Raw genomic sequence first — 22,636 nt, forward strand, 5'->3', positions numbered from 1 at the left:
CATCTCTTCTTTATATAGCCAAGATTCCTGAAAAGCACACTTGCTTTTCTTTTGTTTATTAGATTGTTCTTGGCCACAACACTGCTTTACCAATGCCATTATGTTAATCACCTAAAATATTTCTGTAAAGAATTATTTAATTAACAACAAAAATACATACTACTCTTTATTGATGTTACCTTATTTCTCAAATACCAACAGTCTTGCTATATTCCAAGCACTTTAAAAGTTTTAACTCATGTAATCTTTTGATAAAGAGTGTAATCAACCCTATGAGGTATGTACTATTTCTGTTCCCCTTTACAAATGATAAAATAGTCACTGAGAAGATCCATAGCTTTTCTAAGGCCACACAGCTAGCAAGTGGCAGAACTAGAATTTGAACATTATCATCTACTTCTACAGCGTTAGCATCTACTTTTAGCTACCTTTTAAATATTAGCATTTTATAATGTTTAATAATATTTTAAATGCAATCAATAGATAAATGTAAATATCTTCTTTATTCGCCCTTTAATTCCCCAAAATAACATTCTCTCAAATATGCCACCTTCCATTCTATGAATGTTTTATATTATTACCAATCATGTAAGTGTCCATAAAATATACTTTATATAAATACTATTATATTTTCTAAAATAGTTTGCAATCTATTTTTCCTTGCTCATTATCCAAGGATAAACTCTAATGCACATTATGACTCATCTTTCTCATACATTCATTTTCAATACTATATTGTTTCTGTAGTACTAGAATATATTTTTCTGTTTTACTGTTTGTGTCATTCCTTTTTTTTTTTGGCACAGGTAGCTGAGGTTTTTGTTAGGGGAAAAAAAAATTGAATTGTTTTGTAGCTGGAGGCACGGGCAAGGGGGCTACCCCAGGCAGTAAACTCCCCAGCCAGTGGGCTGAGGGCTACAGCTGAGCCTCAGGTGGGTCTCCTGTTCCCTGTGCTCCCCTGCACAGTGGCCTCCCTCAGGGGCTCTGGGGCAGCTGCAGGAGGGGTATACTGAGAGGGTCTGCTATGGTTGTTCACTTGGGGCAGGATGTCAGAGGGCTCGGACACTGGCTTCCCATCGCGGGTCTCCATCTTCACAACCACGGCCCTGGTGGAGCTGGTGCAGTTGAAGGAGCTGGAGCCCGAGCCAGAGCCAAAGCTGGAGCCCAGGCGTAGCTGAGGCCGGGAGTTTTGAGGTCCCCACAGGCTGAGCTCAGGGCATCTGCATAACAGCTAATGGTCCTCCTATGGATACTCATGTTCTGCAAACCAGATTCCAGCAGGCTCTCCTCGCCCTCCAGCAGCTTCCTGTAGGTGGCGATCTCCATGTCCAGGGCCAGCTTGATGTTCATCAGCTCCTGGTACTCGCCCGCAGCTGCTGCTCCAAGTCCTGCTTGGCCCGCTGTAGGGCAGCCACTAGCTCGGACAGCTTGGCCTTGGCATCTTTAACAGCCAGCTCCCTGCGCTGCTCGGCAACTGTGATGGCGGCCTCCAGGGAAGCCCTCCGGCATTTGAGGCCCTCAGTCTCAGCCTGGAGCTGGCTGATGTTCCGATTCATCTTGGAGTTCTCAGTCTTTGCGAGCTGCAGGTCATCCCCGTGCTTCCCAGCCAGCGTCTGCAGCTCCTCATACTTGATCTGGTCCATGCTCTCAGCCTCAGCCCTGCTGCGCTTGGACACCGTCATTGCAGAGGTCAAGGCGCAGTCCGACAAGATTGCCAAGCGCAGCAGGGCTGAGGTGCGGCTGTTGTCCATGGACAGCACCACAGACGTGTCCCAGATCTGGGATACGGTTAATTGCCACAGCACCATTTGCTAAAGAGTCTATAAAACGTCCCATATGTCTTTCAGCACTTTTAAGTAGTTTATACACTTCAACGGCATAGATGCTATAGTTTTTAAAAATATATATATAATTATTTGAAATTTATTTTCCAATCATTTAGTTTTGTGAATTTTGAATTAAAAAAATGTTCTCTAAGACCCCTCCTTAACGGTTGATAGATTCAGCAAGTAACAATATAAGGTGTTCAGATAAATTTAAATTTCACATAACAATACTTTTCCCCTGTAAGCATGTCCTAAATATTGCATGGGGCATGATTATAATAAAAAAGTAATTATTTATATGAAATTCAAATTTATCTGGAATCCCTGTACTTTATCTAGCAACTCTATGATGATTAAAACAAAAGTAGAGAACTAAAATTTATTTTAGTACTTCCTATTGATAAAAAATAAAATTAGATGTTAATTATAGAAAGTTCACAAAGCTAAAAATTTAGAATAAATTTGAATGGTCAAACCTCAATACTATTTTATTGTGAATTTGCAGCATTTACTGCTTAATTTTCATTGATCTTTTGAGACATCCTATATATGTTCAGTTCTCTGAATTTGTATTTCATTTCTGTTCTGCAAACCTTTTATCTTGCCTTTTACCAAATTCAATTTTTTCTTCATTTTTAATGATAAGTATATTTTGTCTATAATTGCCATGTGTTTGAAGCAAAGGGGCTGCATAAAATGAATTCATCCAAATGTATTAATCAAAATTCACTCATGAATAACTAATTGCCCAATCTAGTAACAATTTGACTCCTTATTTTCCTATTCTTTAGGAAGTATTTGACATTTCTGGCCGGGCGCAGTGGCTCATGTCTGTAATCCCACCACTTTGGGAGGGCAAGGCAGGTGAATCACTGGAGATCAGGAGTTTGAGACCAGCCTAGTCAACATGGTGAAACCCCATCTCTACTAAAAATACAAAAATGAATTGGGTGTGGTGGCACACGCCTGTAATCCCAGCTGCTCAGGAGGCTGAGGCAGGAGAATCTCTTGAACTTGGTAAGCGAAGGTTGCAGTGAGTTGAGATGGCACCACTGCACTCCAGACCAGGTGACAGAGTGAGACTCTGTCTCAGAAAAAAAAAAAAAAAAAAAAAATATATATATATATATATATATATATATATATATGTAATTTCTGACCACTCCTAGTTTATAAGGCTATTTCTTTTGCTTTCTTCTGCCTTCCAGTAGCTTTCATTTCTCTAACCTTCTGCCGTTTTATTATGTTTATTATGTCCATTCAGATCTCCCACATCTATAATCTCAAGGATTTTGTCCCTAGCAGTGTTACTTATTTTTTAATATAATCCCCTTCTTCATAAATGAGCTCATCAGATTTGCAGCATAAATTAAACATACACATTGGCAGCCCTTACTGTATTGTTCCAGTACAGCCCTTTCTCTACATTAGAAGTATGATTTGACACACATGTCTAACAGTCTCTGAACAGCCTTTATTAGATTACACTTAATCTGTTATTAATGGAAGTGCTTATCTTACCCTACTTCTGTTTAAATATTTCACCTGTCCCAGTTTCTCTATCGTGATAGTGGATAACGAGCACTCACCAGAATTGCCCAAATCAAATATATAAAAGGAAAGAGTGTCTTCTTGGTAACTGCTCTCAAATTGAGCACAATTTTTATTAATTCAACCTCCTAATTATTTTTCCAAACTGTCATTTTTTTATTCCTCCTCTAATGTGTCTTATATGTTTTATTCCAAAATTCATCCTTCACAAATTGCATTAATTACTGCAGTATTTCCTAACACAGCTCCTTGGCTTTAGTTTTACTTCCCAGAGAAGAGTACTTCTCTGGGAAGTACTTTGCCAGATTGAAGTTTTTTAATAAAATCGGAACATATGCACAATCCTTTAATTGACTTTTTGTGTGTCATGCAAAGCCATTCATAGTCTGGCACATGCCAACTTTTCCAAATACATCTACAACTTACCAAATGGATAGTGTTTGAAGCCTACTAAATTTTATATTCAACTATCAAACAATCTGGGGTCTCTCTTATTATTCAAACTATTTGTTTCCCCTGTCTAACAGGAACACTTCTGCTGACTTATACTGCCCTGTTTCAATGAAATCGGATTTAGCCTGTGATTTCCTTTGAACACTGAGAAATATATAGATGTAATACACGTCACTTTTCGGCAAAGCTATATAGAAGTTAATTCTTGAGTCTGCCATATGTCTTTTTCCTCTACCACAAAGTTGTTCCATCTGTCTTGGTCCCTGAGCTGTAGCTGAGCCACAATGATAATAAATATTACTAAGAAATAAATTTTTGTTGTAACTTACTATAATGAGAAGATCATTATTCAGCATAACAACCCAATTTGGTGCACTGATACATTGCTCATGTTCTCTCATGACTCTGCCCTAGAATGAACTGGATGTTTTGCTTAGAGGCTAGTTGTATGCTTGATATCTAATACTACTCATAATTGATATACCAAGTGAGGCATCATGTCTTCCAATCTGATTTGTGGTCTTTCCTGTATTATTATATTGACCTCTATTTTAGAATATATTATACTAGTTTATAAATTTCAATTATCTATATTCTCCTTTTAAGTCCCTTCAGAGCAAGATCTTTCCTGTTTGCATATAACTAATTATTGTTGTGATTAGCACAACATATATGAGGGACTTCAAAAAATCCATGAAAATGTTTATTATGAAAAACTATGCATGGTTTTCAAAAACAATTTGCACCAAAATAAATTCATACTAGCTTTTAAAAACAAGTCTGAACAAGATCTAGTTTGAGGCACTAAAAAGTATAAATCAACATTTTTAAAAGAGCCCCTATCAAAGCAACATGAATTCTGCTAAAATTGAAACAAGAACAAACATGAAATTTATGGTGAAGCTTGGGTGAAAGAACGGTGAAATCATTGATGCTTTACAGAAAAGTTTATGGGGATAATTCCCTAAAGAAATCAGTGCTTTAAAAATGGATAACCTGTTTCAGGAAGGGACAAAACCCCGTTGAAGATGAAGCCCACAGAGGCAGACCATCCACATCAACTTTGGAGGAAAAAGAAACTTGTTCTCAAAATCTTGTATAATCAATATATATTAGTTTAAATAATAAAGGTATCAACTAGCAGTATAAAGATAGAATTATTTTCACATGTATTTACATCTCTTGAGGTTAAGAGATTGAGACCAGACTTTCTGAGAATATAGGCAAATAAACAGAGAATCAGAGACTTGAATCTTAATATATTTCCAAATCTTGATTTTTTTTCTCCCAATACTCCAAGACTGATATTTGGGTCAGCAGTCAGTGAGAAATTCTTAGCTGTAAGTAACAATTTACAGATTGTTATTGAATAGTTATTATTGTTATTGAATTGTTAATAGAAATAGTTAATAAATAACAATCCTTATCTGTAAATACTTACTCTTGGAGTAAGTAACTCACTGAGGAGTGTTCCAGAAAATGTGGTTGTTTTCCTTATTTGCCAAAATGTAAAAATATAGAGAAGATCCTGTGATCCTAAAATATTCACAAAACAGCCCTTCATGATGAGCTTCAACTCAATACAAAAGGGAATTATCAGCAATAAAAGCAAGGAGCAATTATCTCCATAATTTTGTGAATGCCATCTAATTTGAATCTGTAATGGACAGCAAATGAAATTACACTCAATGTAGTTCCTGAAACTTTTTTTCCCATCCTGTATGTCATTCAGTAAATGGGAATTGCATTCATCCTGCCTAATTTTATTTGAATTATTCTACTTCATATGCCGAAATCAGTTTTTAAGACCTATAATTTTTAACTTTAAGCTATGACATACACACAGTTTCTTACTTTTCTATTCTCACTGACATTGCCTTAAAGCAAGTCCTGTACTTTTCATCCTCGATGAATGAAATCATCTTTAAAATTATTTCTTAACTTCCAAGTTATCCATTTATTTTCAACAAATTATGTTCTGCAAATGTCAGTTTCACATTGTCTCCCAAACGTTATCATTTGCTATAATTGACTGAAAACAAATTCTTATGCTTTCTTTGTGTGGGTAAAATTGATAATTCTTCCGGAGGTAAATCTGGAGAGACTGGATAAACCTGGTATACTTGCCAAATGATTTAAGATCCCAATCCCATCTCAAATTACTCGAAGTTGATGGAATAATATATTAATAGGTATGAAGGTGCTATAATGTGACAGAGAGAAGTGATAAGTTTGAGTAAGACAGCCTAGGGTTCTGGTTCCTGACAATAAGGTAGACCAGCATAGACTTCAGCTTTTCTTCCAAAAAATAAATCCAGGGGCCAGGCATGGTGCCTCACGCTTGTAATCCTAGCACTCTGAGAGGCCAAGGTGGGCAGATTACCTGAGCTCAGGAGTCGAGACCAGCCTGGGCAACATAGTGAAACCCTGTCTCTACTAAAATACAAAAGAAGGGTGTGGCAGCATACACCTGTTTTTCCAGCTATTTGGGAGGCTGAGGCAGGAGAATTGCTTGAACCTGGGAGGTGGAGCTTGCAGTGAAGCAAGATCATACCACTGCACTCCAGCCTGGTCGACAGAACAAGACTCTGTCTCTACAAAAACAAACAAACAAACAAATAAATCCAGGAAAACCTACAGAATTAAAATGGAGAATTGGAACCGTATTTAAAGTAAGAAACATCATTCTCTATGCTGTCATCATACACACATACACACACACACACACACACACACACACACACACACACACACACACCAGGCATTATCGGTTCAGAATGTGGTTCAGAATGTGCAGTGTTTGCAGGTATATGACTATGTCACATCCTTGCTGGGTGAAATATTGATAAAAGAAGGTTATGGATAACCAGCTATTTTAGACATTTACTTCTTTAACCCCGCTTTCTCTAAATGTCGAGTGTTCATAGAATAAAAATTAAATAAAATGTCTCCTCCCTCTCCAGAGAGTCTCTGAGTGAAGCAGCATCAAATTGGTTTAGTTGGCAGTGCCTTTGTGTTCCCTGACACTCTATTTGAAGTCTACTCTTATCCTCTTTTTAAGCTCAGATTGACAAACTCAACTTGAGGCCTGCACTTTTGCCTTACTTCTGTACACATAACTAGACAGGAATGCTCATATTCCAAGGTGAAGGTACACACATAACCAAAATAATTACACATCTGAGAAAAGGAACCACTATTATAGAAAGCGACAATAATAAACACCATTCACCTCATGAAGCAGAGCTTCAGAAATGGATACAATTTTTCTGAAATGCCATAGGGCAAAGAGTAATTATAAAATAAACACTAAGAAATAGAAAATATAAAGTTAAAAATGACAGAGAATGAATTAAATATCTTTGTAAAGAGAAAACATGCACATAAATAAACAGTTAATACATAATGAACATAAACCTGTAAATCAAAACTAATACCATTCAAATTCAAGGGTCTCAAAGGATGCCACCTGGGTTATATAATCCAAATTATACACCTAGGTTAAATTTAATAAGATAAAAAAGAAAGACACCTGAAAACTTCAACGAAAAAAAAAAATCTACAAATAAAAATAAAATTGATGTTAGCTTTTTCAATAGCAGCATCGGACAAATTCAAAATAATGTTAAAAAATATGGAAGAAATGATAATCAAATAATTTAGTAACTTAATCATGAATTGCCAAATAAAAATTAGAGGCATAAAAACAAAATTTCTAGACAATATCAACATGGGAATACATGAGAAAGTATATGAAAGACTGCTAATTAATTGCTTCTAAAAATTACAGTTTTATTAAGATATAATTGATAAATCAGAGAATTCACCTTTTAAGAAGACACAGTTAATTATTTTTACTATATTCACAAAGTTGCATATTCATCACCACAATCACTTTTACATTTTAATCATTCCCAAAAGGACACTTGTACCAATTAGCAGTAATTCTGTATTTTCCTCCAAACATCTGTTAAATTAATTTAATCTGGCCCAAACAAGCCTCTATACTTGGGTGAAAAATTTGGCCCAAAGCAGCTGCATATAGTGAACTGCCACCTAGCTTAATGTGCAAGCAACTTGTAATCCATCCAAGAGTGTACCCTCATACACAGGCAACTGAGTCTCAGCCAGTCTTAATAGCTAAACCCTCAGCCAATCCCAGGCTGAAGGCTGCCAAATTATGCCCATATAAGGCAAATATTAAACTCTCTGGTTACAATCAGTAATCTCTGCAGGGCATTTTTTTGCTTGTTTTTAATTTATAATACAGCTCACAATACTTTTTTGTAGAATTTGATTAGTAGATTCTGTCTTATGCTGTTTTTACATTGCTCTAAAGAAATATTTGAGACTGGGTCATTTAAAAGAAAAAGATTAATTGGCTCACAGTTTTGCAAGCTGTACAGGAGGCAAAGCCATCACGGCTGAAGGCAAAGAAGGAGCAGGCACATCACATGGTAAAATCATGAGCGAGCGAGAGACAGAGAGAGAGAAAGGAAGAGAGAGAGAGAGAGACAGAGGAGGAGAGAGAGAGAGAGAGAGACAGAGAGAGAGACACAGAAAGAGAATGCAAAAGTTAGGGGAGAGTTGCTACACGCTTTTAAATGACCAGATCTTGTGTGAATTCAGAGCAAGACTTATCACTAAGGGAATGGTCCGAGTCATTCACAAGAAGTCCGCCCCCATGATCCAAACACCTCCCACCAGGCCCCATCTCAAACACTGGGGATTACAATTCAACATGAGATTTAGGTGGGACACCCAAACCATATCAGATTCCAAAATTCATAGGGAGTAGCAAGAGATCCATAATTGCCAAAATAATCTTGAAAAAAGATGATTCAGAATGCTGCCCAGTTCTCAATCTGTTTATTGCTCAAGTACAGTTCATTAAACTTAACTGTTAATATGCTTTCTTTAACATCCTCAACTATAGGCAACCACAAATCTTTTTTTTTCTCTATGGATTTGGCTACTCTGAAATTTTTAAAAAATAAAATCATACAATTTGTGTTCTGATGACTGGCATCCTTCATGTATCATGATATTTGCAAGGTTCATTCATATGAAGGAAAGGTGTAAAACTAATTCTATCCACAGATGACATGATCTTATAAAAATAGAAAATTTCAAGAAATTTTATCAATAAATAATTAAGACTAATAAATGAATTCAGAAAGAAAAATCAGGAAACAAAATCAACATATACAAATCAAGTTTGTATACACTTGAAGGATTTCGAAAAAATGTATTCCTTTTATAGTAACGTCAAAAATAATAAAATACTGGGGAATACATTTTTAAAAAAGAAATGCAAAACTTTACTATGAGAATCAGAAGAGATTGTTGAAGAAAATGAAAGAAAACCTAAGTAAAGGAAAAACACCCCATGATCATAGGTCAGAAGATTCAATATTGTTCAAGTGTTAACACTCTCCAAATTTATCTCCAGTTTTAACGCAATACCAATGAGAACAGCAGCTGACTTAGTTGTAAAATTTGACTAGTAGAATATAAAATTTCTATGGAATAGCAAGGCATCAAGAATTGTCAAAACAATCTTGAAAACAAAGTTGAAGGACTCACACTTCTTGACTTGAAAACTGACTACAAAATGATGGGAACCAACACAGTGAAGTACTGCCACAAGTAAGGACAATATAGATCAATGGTATAGAATTGGGATTCCAGAAAAAAAAAATGTGTTTATGATCAACTAATTTACAACAAGAGAATCAAAACCATCCAATGGGAAATTAATAGTCTTCCAATAAATGTTGCTGGGACAACTGAATACCCACATGTAAAAAAATTAACCCCTGTATTGTATGTTATACAAATATTAACTAAAAATTGACTAAATATCTAAATGTATAAGTTGAAAGTATAAAACTCTGTGAAGAAAATATAGGCATAAGCCTTCATGACACTGATTTCTTAGAAAATATGATTTCTTAGCTATGACACCCAAAGCTCAAGCAACAAAAACAAAAATAAAAATAGATAAATTGACATAATCCATGAAACCCAAAACTTTTGTTCTAGAAAATACATTATTAAAGAGTGAAAAGACAACCCAAAATATTGGAGAACATTTTTGTAAATCATATATCTGATAAGGGACTTGTATCTAGGATACAAGGAATTGTTACCACTCTATAATATAGAGACAAATAGCACAATTTTAATAATGGACATTAGACTTGAATAGACCTGTCTCCAAAGAAGATATGAAAATGGCCAATAAGCACAAGAAAAGATGCTGAAAATCCTTACCTATTAGAAAATTCCAAATCAAAACCATAATAAAATACTACTTCATACCACTAGGATGGCTATAATAACAAATTCTAATAGCAATAAAAACTTTGGTGAAGATATGGAGGAACTGGGACCCTTGTATTATGTTGAATGTAAAATGGTGCATCTGCCATGGAAAAAAGTCTAGAGTGATCCTCAGAAAGTTAAACATAGATTTACCAAACAACCTAGCAATTCCACTCCTAGGTATATATGCAAGTATATATGAAATGGAAACATTTGCAACAAAAAAACTTGTTAATAAATGTTAGCAGCATTATTTATAATAGCCAAAAAGTGTAAACAACTCAAGTTTCTGCCAACTGATAAAGGACCAAATAGAATGTGGCATATCTATATAATAGAATGTCATTCAGCAATAAAGCAATTAAAGTATTGATATATTGTATTTTATCCCTGAATTTCTCTGGCTGGAACCACCAATATGATGTTAATAGAACTTGTAAGAGTGGAATTTTCTTCTTGTTCTTGATCTTAGGGGGAAAGTAGTCAGTTCTTCACCACCAAGTGTAATGTTGGCTGTGGGTTTTCATACATGTACCTGTACTTTACCAGATTGAAAAAGTTCCCTTCTATTTCTAGTTTATAAATGTTTATTATAGAGTGGTGTTAAATTTTATAAAAAATTGCATGTGTGGAGATGACTCTGTTTTTTGGTCTGGTATATTAAATTTATTGATCTTCACATAATCAACAAACTGCATTTCTGTGATAAATCTCACTAGGTCGCGGCTTACAACCTTTTCTTTTTTTTTTTACATATTGCCAGATTAAGGTGGCTAAAATTTTGTGGAGAATACATGTGTCTCTATTTATAAAATAAATTGATCTGTAGTTTTCTTTTCTTGTGATGTTTTTCTCTGTTAGCAATTGCATTTTAAGATATATTTATTTCTAGATAGAAATATATAGAGACTGATCGATAGATAAACAGACACAAACACATATACATGCATACTACCTTTTAATATATATGTGTGTAAGTATATAATTTTCAAGAAATCAGTAAAGTCTAATATAAGTATGAATTTTAAATAAAGAGGCAACTGTAATAAAAATGGGAATTGATTTTAAACTGGGATCAAATAAAACTGCTCTATCCAATGGAAAGCAGAAAAAAAAATGGACAATTTTGAAAACTACAGGTTATATATAGTAAATGAGAAAAGTGAAGAATAATATCATCAGTAAATCTGACTTAAACAGTATCGCATTACGTGAGTTAAATCTACCATTGTAAAAACTATACTATACTTCCAAATGCATAGAACAACCAAATATAATAATACCCAGTCGATACCAAAATACATATAAATGCACAAATAAAAGAATAGGCAAAGTTATATGAATTTTAAAAAGCAAAATAAAACTACAGAGGCAATTTCATATCTGACGAAGTTAAGACACAAATAGGGAAATATATATTGTAAAAAGTAATAATAGGGAAGAAGATAAAACCATCAACAAAATAGGTCCACATAACACTAAAATCTTGCATTATGTTGTATAATAATTGATAAAACTATAAAAAAGACAAAAAATAGCTTGATATCTTTCATACTACTGCCTCACAAACAGAGAACTGACAGATACAGAATTAAGATATAAATATTTAAATGCTACTAATAATATAATAAATACAAAGCCTATAAAAATGAACATATTCCTAGGAAAGTATAAAATACCATAATTAACTAAAACTTGGAAGCTTGAATATGACTATAAGTATTTTATTTTTACTTTTATTATTTTTCAAGACAGAGTGTCACTCTATTACCCAGGCTGGAGTGCAGTGGCACAGTCTCAGCTCACTGCAACCTCTGCCTCCTGGGCTCAAGCAATCCTCCTTTCTCAGCCTCCTAAGTACCTGGGACCACAGGTGCATATCACCATACCTGGCTAATTTTTTTGTATATGATTTCTAGAGTCAGGGTTTTGCCATGCTATCCAGGCTGGTCTCGAACTCCTGAACTCAAGCAATCCATCAGCCTTGACCTCCCAAAGTGCTGGGATTAAAGGCATGAGCCACCACAACCAGCCTGAATATAAGTATTTTAAAATGTAGCCACACCATATAACCTAGCAATTCCACTTCTAGTTATATAAGCAAATCAATATCCCAAAAGAGGTATCAGTCCTCTCATATTCATTTCGGCATTATTCACGACAGGCAAGACATGGAAACAATCAAAATGTCCTGTGGATGAATGAATTGATTTTTTAAAATATTTTTATATATAAGGAATGTGTGTGTATATGTATATATAAAGCATTTCATATATATATGTATATAGGAAATCCTGACATTTGTGACAACATTGATGAACCTCGAGGGCATTATGCTAAGTGAAATAAGACAGAGAAAGACAAATACTGCTGCACGTATTTGTGAAACATGTGCATCTCGCTTGTATGTGGAATCTAAAAAAGTCAAACTCAGAGAGCAGAATGATGGCTGCCAAGGAGTAGGGAGGGGGAATATGGGGAGATATTGTTCAAAGTTAACAAATTTTCAATTATCAGATATCTAAGTTCTGAGGATCTGATGTACAGCATGGTGACTACAGTTAGCAATACTGTTTTGTATATTTGGCCTGTACTAAGATAGTGGATATTAACTGTCCTTTCCCCTCCCAAAAAATAATGTAACTAGGTGAGGTGATGAACGTATTAATTAACTTGGTTGTGCTAATCATGCCACAGTGTATTTGCATATCATGGCATTATTGTAAACCTTAAGTATGTACAATTGTATTTGTCAATTATACCTCAAAGAAGCTAGAGGAAAAGCCAATACAGAAAAAAATAATAATAAAAACAGGAGAGACAGACATTGTTCCTTGACTCTTGCTTCTGGCTGATTTGAATATTTTTAATTCAACATTGTAAAGTTATTTTTTACCAGAAGATGGTTTTTAGGCCATCAAATTATCCATATAACAAGAAATAGAAAATGTCTCACACATTTTCCATTACATCCAAAAGCCATAAAATAAAAAGTTATTCAGGAACTTCCTTTTCAACGACCACATATGTGTTTGTTAAAATCAGAAAAATAAAAGAAACCTATCCTAAGACTCAGCTCTGACATTCAACATTTCTTGAAAATCCACAAGTTACAAGACTGATTTTTAGGAATTAAATAGAATAAGCAGAGAATATAGTTTAATTTCTCAAGTAATTTATGGTTTAGGAATAGTAATAGAACAAACACCAGTTAGTCTTCCTTATTAGGGAAGAGATGTTTTACTTGACACTGTTTCTTTTAAAGTGACTTAAAATGCAATCAATCTTTGGACTTTTTCTCAGTATCATGTAAATCTTTCATTATCTTTCATGATAACTATGTCTATTTCTATAATTTTCATGAAAAGAGACATCTTTTTTTATTTTCAGTTGTTGTTGTATTACCCAATAAGGTGCAGAGAGGTTAAATTATCCGGTAAAAGTAATTGAAAACTAGGTTCAAATATGATTTCAAGTGTTCACTCAACTTGACTGTTGACATAACACCTCAAGTGATCACGAAACCCATGCTCTCATGCTTTTGCTGTTTTATATAAAATGATAATTAATGACACGCCCCAGAAAGATCCAAGTGTAACACTTACATGGTAAGGTATATGGCCTAAACATTAAGCAATCTCTGGGATGTTTCTTCTTTTTTATTTTTTAATTTTTAAAGAGGGGTTGTGCTATGTTGCCTAGGCTGGAGAGCTTTTTTATTTTTATTTTGACATATTTATATATCTTCAGTAAAGAATGGTATTTGGTATTTGGTTATAAAAAACAAACAAAAACCTTTCCAATTATACTTATTATGACCAAAGCAATGGTCAAGACTTGGTAACTCTCAGCCTTTGGCAGAAGGATGCATTGTCTCAAATGATCCTTGGACTTAATTTTATAACTTAATAACAAGTTAAACCCTAAAGACATCAAATAATAAAAAAACTATATACACACATATGTTTAGAATAATTGTCATTGAGAAGCAATATAAACTTTATAACACCTCCATAAATAATTGTTCTTAAATGAATACCCCTGGCATATTTGAATATCTAGAGTTGAATATTAGCTAAGTAATGACGTTAGGCAAGACACACACGTGTGCAGATACACACACAGCAGGAGTGACAGTGCTTATATTCACAAGGAAGTTGTAACTAAATGCATACAAAATATCTAATATTTTGTATATTACATGATCACATCTAGCAATAACATTTTCTGCCTTCAAATAAAGTTCAAAAATAAAAAAAACAAGATTTTTTTAGCTGTGTTTTATAATACTCTTCGCCTTGTGTGTGAAGTAAAACAGTGGATTTATTAGCCTTTCTCTAGAATTTATTTGGTTTTATATAAATTAAGTGTATTTTCTTTCTTTTCTGGACATCCTATAGTTGCAACCTCAACAAACATATGTAAGGTATGTCACTTTCAGAAAATGTAAGCATTACATTGATATGCATAACATATATTTTATAGTATTTTAAAAGCTACAGCTCAGAAATAATACTTTAAATTCTGTTTCTTTTAAAATGGCACCATTTCTAACAATTATTTACACCTGTATTTCTTCCACTGTTTTCGGGATTCACTGAGAGTTGGTTATGCTGTGCCAAACTTAAAACTGTAGTTCATTGCAGGACTAAGTGGTCTTTTTGTAAATTATGAAACAAATAATTGCATTAAATATAAAAATTAAAAGATAAATTTGATAGTAGAATTTTTTCAAAAATAATATAGAAAGATTTAAAATATTATTATTTGATTAGTATTCCATAAAAATTTTGATCACATGCAATACATAATATTTAAAAAATTAAAGAAATTAATATGCTAGCCATTTAGTAATTAAATGTATGTTATTTCTAAAATAGTATGTTACATAAAATAGAATTAAACAGTTAATGAGATAGTAATATATTGAAGTTTTAAAATAACTAAACATAGGTAAGCAGTTTGGAATATTAAATAACTTAAAGTATTGGGTTTCATGGGTATATAGGGCATGCTATTTTAATCCTAAGAGAAAACCATCCTATTTGCTTTCATTTTAGTGCCCTCTTATGGACTTCTAATTCTATGTATCCTGATTCAAGCCTACACAGGTCTTTATATTTCGAAGTGATTTGAAATAGTAAACATTTCTTTTTTTTTTTTTTTTTTTTTTTCTCGCTCTGTCCCCGCAGGCTGGAGTGCAGTGGCGCGATCTCGGCTCACTGCAAGCTCCGGCTCGCAGGCTCACGCCATTCTCCTGCCTCAGCCTCCTGAGTAGCTGGGACTACAGGTGTACCCACCACGCCCGGCTAATTTTTTGTATTTTTAGTAGAGATGGGGTTTCGCCATGTTAGCCAGGATGGTCTCCATCTCCTGACCTCGTGATCCGCCCGTCTCGGCCTCCCAAAGTGCTGGGATTACAGGCGTGAGCCACCGCGCCCAGCCTGAAATAGTAAACATTTCTCAAATGTGAAAGATAGAACATATTTTTATACTTAGCTAATATTCATACTTAGCTTTATGTGTTATAATGGTTGACTAATTAATCTGGATTTTTTCAAGTATTGTGAAATTACCTATTGTATTATAATTTAGAAATAAGTCAATTTAAGATTTATTATATAAACTAAATTACAGCAAATGTAAGTTACAATACCAATATAATGATAATGCAATATAACATCATTTCCAGCATATTTTTTAAGGAATGTGGAATTCCTCATATAATGTAATAGTTGATGGCTGTCTGAAGAACAGGAGGCTCTCTGTGGTCCTGAAATATTCCATTTTCTTTCAGGCACTTGCTATAAACGTGCATGACAACTGCTTTCATGCAGGTGAACAATAGAATAACATTTTAATCCTCATTCTAAAAGAAGGATTGGTCACAGAGAAAAGTGACTTCAATTATTTTCTAAAAAATAAGAGGTGAAGGAAATTGTACTACTTATAAAGTGGTCATTGCTTACATAGTGACATTTCATTCAACATACATCATTCTAAAAAATAAAATAAAATAAATGACAAGTTCTTATGCTCCACATATCCTTGGAGTCCTCTCAATTCCAAAAGGATGAATGTTGCTATTGATTTTTTTGGTAGAAGAGTAATTGCATATCCTTTAGTCCTTAGTCATTATAGATGACAATAGAATATTGGGAATGACAACTAGATGCCTTATTTTCAATATATTTTTCTCTTTTAAATGGAAGTCTTTTGGAATCATTGCTAGTGTAATATAGAGCCTGGGAAAATTAAAATAACAAATTAAAAAATAACCAACATGCATCTAAGTCCAAAATATACCTCTCCTGATACTTTCACACATATGTAAAACTAAAAAGGCAGTATTGATAAATAACACTACGTTTCTGAGGAAAAGACATTCACATAGCAGTGTTAGATTTATGTAGAACCGCATTTTTTTTCCTTTTTTTGCTATACCACAGAATTACTGTTTCTCTCTCTTTCCTTCTATTTGAGATTAAGCTAATATTAAGGTGAAATGTTTATAGATGATGTCATAGTTTCCTCTTAAGTTTATTTAAAACCCACAATGTTGAATACTCTAATATTAAGTACCCTGCAACTTGAACTTCAAACAATTCAACTGAAATTGAGTTTCACAGATTTCAACTTTTTTTTAATCTCATATTATGCAGTATCCTAATTACTTATTTGAATATATTAAATGACTTGCTTTTATATACAATTAGTATTTGTATACAATTAGTATTTGGATGCAGTTAAGGAACACTATTTCTATACTATGAATAAATAATGACTGAAAATTTAAAACCCATATTAGATAAAGTAAAAACTTTATCTTCTCTCTCTAAACTGCATCTTGTCAAATCCATCTTGTATTGAAATACTCAAAGTAAGTTCATCCATCACTAAGGACCCATATTAATTATTTTTATTTTTATTATGTCAGGTTAAATGATGTTCACAAAATTATGGAGATAACCCATCCCTAAGTTTCATCAGGTTTCCTTGTTATTACTTATACATTTTATCACACAACTAAGACTGTATGTATGCTCTTTGACATCAGACTCAGTTCTAATTGCTTTTTATATTTTCTAGAGTATGTACCCCATTCCAGTAGATAATTGCTGATAAGAGGAATAAATTTTTAAAGAAATAGGAAGACTGAAAGGAAACTGATTGTTACTAAACTTTTTTAGGCTAGAAATTTTATGAGAAGAAAGCGTATGGGTTTCTCCTTAAATGAGTTAAACTATGGAGAATAGTGAGCTAGAGAGAACAGGCTTCAGTATGGCCCCTGTGACAGTATCAACACACTAAGAATGAGGACAAGGAATAGAGCTCACTCATTATTTTCTCTAACAATAATTAGAGAAGTAATTATTCTTCAGTGTTTATCATAATACACTAAGGACCCCCAGAAATTGTTCCTTTCCTAATTATTTAACAGAAGAAGTGATACCATAACTTAATCAAAATTATATTAATCCTATAATTTTTAAAGAAAAATATTTATTCAGTGTTATCATGCATTTTCCACAGAATTGTTAAAGAAAAGTAATAGGAGATATATATAGTATGTTGACAGTGGTGGGGAATTAAAAGTATGAGAGCTATGCAAACTGTTATTAACAATGCTATCAACATAATTTTTCTTTATTTGAATTTAAACTACTAATAGTATAAAAATAGAGTCAACAAAAAGATAGTTTTTAATAGACACATATTTATAAGGGGATTTTTTAATCTACCCTCTCAAACGTATTCTTTGTGTTATAAACAGTTCAATTATACTCTTAGTCATTTAAACATGTACAATTAAATTCTTATCGACTATAGTCCCTGTGTTGTGCTATAAAATAGCAGATCTTATTCATACTTTCAATTCTTTTTTTGTTGTTGTTGTTAACCCGTTAACCATCCCCACTTCCTCTGCTCCCTCCCACTGCCCTTCCCTGCCTCTGGTAACCATCCATCTATTCTCTATCTCCATGAGTTCAATTGTGTTGATATTTAGGTACCACAAATAAGTGAGAACACATGATGACAAGCCAGGAATAAGGGCATTTTTACAAACTTAATTGAATATACATTCTAAAACATCCCCGTCTTCATTATTAATTTAGAAATGAGGCCAATAACACTCACAAAAGAGTATGAGAGGAGTTAAATTTTCAGGATCATTAATTTACCAAAATTTTATTTTAGTTCAACAATCTAATAACAGTTACCCAAGTCGATTTTAATATTTTACCACAGATAACCAAGAAAATCTGCTAAAATTTTTGCTAAATACTAGAATTTCAAAATTAATATAAGCTAAAACAATTTTTAATGGAAAATGTACATGTTACTTTCCCCTCTCAGAGAGCTTAGTTTGAGCCCTGTCTAGTGGCAATGATGTGGCAGTAAGAGAATGCCATACAAATTAGCAGGCAGAATCTAGTGGGAGTAATAAATTATAGAAATAAAATAATTAAAAAGTTTGATTTTCAAGAATGATGACATTTAGAGTCCTTGAGTATGCATATATTTGATGCTTTTACTAAAATGTTAAGTATTAATTTTAAAAGCTTATGTCTGTAAGTGGTATTGTACTGACAAATAAGTCATGCCTTTCAATAATGAAGAGATCACTTTATCCAATATGAAAAGAAGTCATGATAAAAGAGCATTGGACACATGTTTCATGTTCATAGGCATGAGATTCATGCTGGAATCTCATCACTATCTTATAGTAGTTTTCAATACATGTCAAGTCTTTATTGTAATATTTTGCAATATTTTATTCTTGATTTAACTATTGTAAATACCAATGCCAAAACTGCAGAAAGCACCCATTTCAAGGAAAAAAACTCAAATGACTGATTAAGTTTACCAGTTGCCCAATGCTTAGTACTTTTCATGCCAGTAACACTTTTGGGGGCTTTCCAAAGTTTTAGAATTGAATACACATAGAAGGGAACCACAGATACCTCTGCGGCAGTAGTCAGCGTATATAATTTACATTGCTGGAAAACTGTGCTATAGTATTCTGAATATACTTAGGAATATTAGTTCTGATGCTTGAGAAATTAACTTTATTTCAAAAACACTACAATTAATTGACAAATAAAGTAATAATATCTTTCATATGGAAAAGCAAACCTCTATTCCTCCCAAGCAATTATCTATCTTATATACCTGAAATTACTATTTACAAAACTTCCATTTACACTGCTTTTTTCATTTAAATTATTTGACAAGATAATCCATATTCATGGTGAGAACTCTCAAAAAAGTGCAGAAAAATGAATAATTAATACAGAAAAACCAACTCTCACCAAATAATTTATTTATAAATTAATAAATATCACTTGATAAAGATAATTTTTCAGCCATTCCTGGAGTCCGTTAGATATGTTACCACAGAAAAACTTAGAGCTTTTATTTTTATAACTTAGCACATAAAATAGTTTTTTGGCATTAAAATGTGATTATATAGCTTCCATTTTCAGCTCCAGCATGTAAAAATATTGGATCTTGTCATTCTCATCATTACAAAAAAAAAAAAACCTGAACAGAAAGGAAATGATTTATTAGATCCATCAGAGAATTTAGATCAGTTGACAAACGACCACCTGAACTCTGAAGAAAGAGACAAACACAGCAAATAACAGCCTATATCAACTTACCTGGGGCAGAAACCTCTGGAGCTATAAAATAGTAGGATAATTTACAATAGGTTATTTTAATGAATTCCTAGAGGTTGCGTGTGGATTAGCTTGTGAATAAGAAACTCTTGGGGCCCTTCTTCAAATTTTTGTCAGTTTTATCTACAGGAACTCCATCAGGTTATCATGTTGAACATATGAGTAACACATTCATACATTTTGGGAATGGGAAGCAGAAAAATAGCCATTTTGGAATAATTGTAGAGCATTCTTCACAACAAAGGCCAACACTCCAAGGGGAATTACTTTACTAGAGCCTTTTGGAGGGGGAAAGGACAATTATATGACGTTAGCCCCTTCTAGCTTTTCTGTCATATGTATTATGATTTTTAAAATGCTAATAAACATTAATAAAAGTCATAGGCCAAGGACGGTGGCTCACCCCTGTAATCCCAGCACTTTGGGAGGCCGAGGTGGGCAGATCATGAGGTCAGCAGTTTGAGACCAGCCTGGCCAACAAAGGAAAACCCTGTCACTACTAAAAATACAAAAATTAGCCAGGTGTGGTGGCATGCACCTGTAGTTTCAGCTATTCAGGAGGCTGAGGTGGGAGAATCACTTGAACCCAGGAGGTGGAGGTTGCAGTGAGCCAAGATCATGCAGTTGCACTCCAGCCGGGGTGACAGAGAGAGACGCCATAAATAAATAAATAAATAAATAAATGTCATAGCCCAGTGACACAAGACAACAAGAAGTGAAATAATTCATAAGAAGATTGAATCGAAATGATTTACAATCATAGATTCTTACAATCAAAGGATTATAGACTACTTTCCCTCTCACACACCCTACCACTATCCATTTCAGCAGAGCTCCAGTATAATAATAATGAATGACAATTTAAAGTGTTGCAAGATACAGAAGGTATTCTTAAAAACACTCACAGACAGTAGCTGTGGAGGGTACAAGGACGCTAGGGAAAGCTGAAGCCCCTAACACCTATAGCTACGGCAAAGATTAAGTAGAATAACTACCCAAAACAATCTGTAATTACACCCTAAAACTATAGCACATACAAGGAAAGGTTTATAAAAGAAGTCAGAGTAAAAAGCATCTTACCTACAGAGTAACAAGGATAAGAATTAAAGAAGTAAAGAAGAAGTAAAGACATTCTCAGACAAGCAAAGTCTGAGGGAATTCGTTGCTAGTGGACTTGGCTTGCAGGAAATATAAAAAAGTTTCTTCAGAGCAAATGAAAACTGTATAGATCAAAAACTCAGATCTACATAAGGAAAGTGTCAGAAAAGGAATAAATGAAGGGAAAATAAAATAATTATTTTTTTCTTATTTTTAGTGACTAATAATTGTTTGTCCAAAATAATAATAGTAACAATATTTAGGTGTTTATAGCCATAGAGAAAAGTGAATTGAATGGCAAAGTTATAAAGGGAATAAGGAAGGAATCAAAAATTTTATTGTAAAAAATACTTGCCTTATCCCTGTAACTGCATACTTTTATTTGAAAGTAGACTTAGTTTAGTTATTCGTAAATAATGAAAACATCTGGATAACCACTTTCATCCAACTGAAAGTGAATAATTTCAAAAAATCAAAATTAAAAAACTAATTACTATATATACATATTATTTGATATACTAATAGAAGAGAGAAAATTAAATATCATATAATGCTTATTTAAATTTCAGAGAGCAAAACGTGGGGAAGATTATAAAACAGAAGAACAAAGAACAAACACAACAAATAGAAAAAAGTTACAAACAGGGGAAATATTAACCCAATTGTAGGTAATCGCTTTAAATATGAGTGGTCTGGCTGGGAGCAGTGGCTCACGCCTGTAATCCCAGCACTTTGAGAGGCCGAGGTAGGCAGATCACGAGGTAAGGAGATCGAGACCATCCTGGCTAACACGGTGAAACCCCGTCTCTACTAAAAATAGAAAAAATTAGCCAGGCATGGTATCGGGCGCCTGTAGTTCCAGCTACTCGGGAGGCTGAAGCAGGAGAAGGGCATGAACCCGGGAGGCAGAGGTTGCAGTGAGCAGAGATCCTGCCACTGCACTCCAGCCTGGGTAACAGAGCCAGACTCTGTCAAAAAAAAAAAAAAAAAAAAGAGTGGTCTATACAGAACAAGTATAAGCAGAGATTCTTAGAGTGGATAGCAATAAACTATATATATTCTACAAGAAGCCTTCTTTAAATAAAAAGAAACAGATGAAGGTAAGGTGCAGTGGCTCACACCTGTAATCCCAGCACTTTGGGAGGCACAGGCGGGGGCTTACCTGAGGTCAAGAGTTCGAGAGCAGCCTGGCCAACATGGTGAAACCCCGTGTCTACTAAAAATACAAAAAGTCAGGCGTGGTGGTGCACACCTGTAATCCCAGCTACTAAGGAGGCTGAGGCAGGAGAATCACTTGAATCTGGGAGGCAGAGGTGAGCCAAGATCATGACATCACACTCCAGCCTGGGCAACAAGAGCGAAACTCCACCTAAAAAAAAAAAAAAAAAAAAAGAAAGTACGAAAGAGAAGGAAGGAAGGAAGGGAGGGAGGGAGGGAGGGAAAGGAAGGAAGGAAGGAAGGAAGGAAGGATGGAAGGAAGGAAGGGAGAGAGGGAGGGACGGAGGGAGAGAAAGGAAAGGAGGGAGGGAAAGAAGAGAGAGAGAGAAAGAGAGAGAGAAAGAGAGAAAAGAAAGAAAGAAGGAAAAAAAGAAAGAGAAAGAAAGAAAGAGGAGATAAAAGAGAATGGAGGAAGACATGGTAATACCAACGAAAAGAAAACTGAAGTAGGTATGTTAATTTCAGAGAAAGCTTACTTCA

General features: G+C 34.0%; 1 pseudogene; it reads right to left on the reverse strand.

Annotated features, from left to right (window-relative positions):
- Positions 1-928: 928 nt before the first annotated feature.
- On the reverse strand, positions 929-1,808 carry LOC100583377 (annotated as a pseudogene).
- Positions 1,809-22,636: the final 20,828 nt, after the last annotated feature.

The sequence above is a fragment of the Nomascus leucogenys genome, chromosome 1a, assembly GCF_006542625.1.
Source record: "Nomascus leucogenys isolate Asia chromosome 1a, Asia_NLE_v1, whole genome shotgun sequence".
NCBI lineage: Eukaryota > Metazoa > Chordata > Mammalia > Primates > Hylobatidae > Nomascus > Nomascus leucogenys.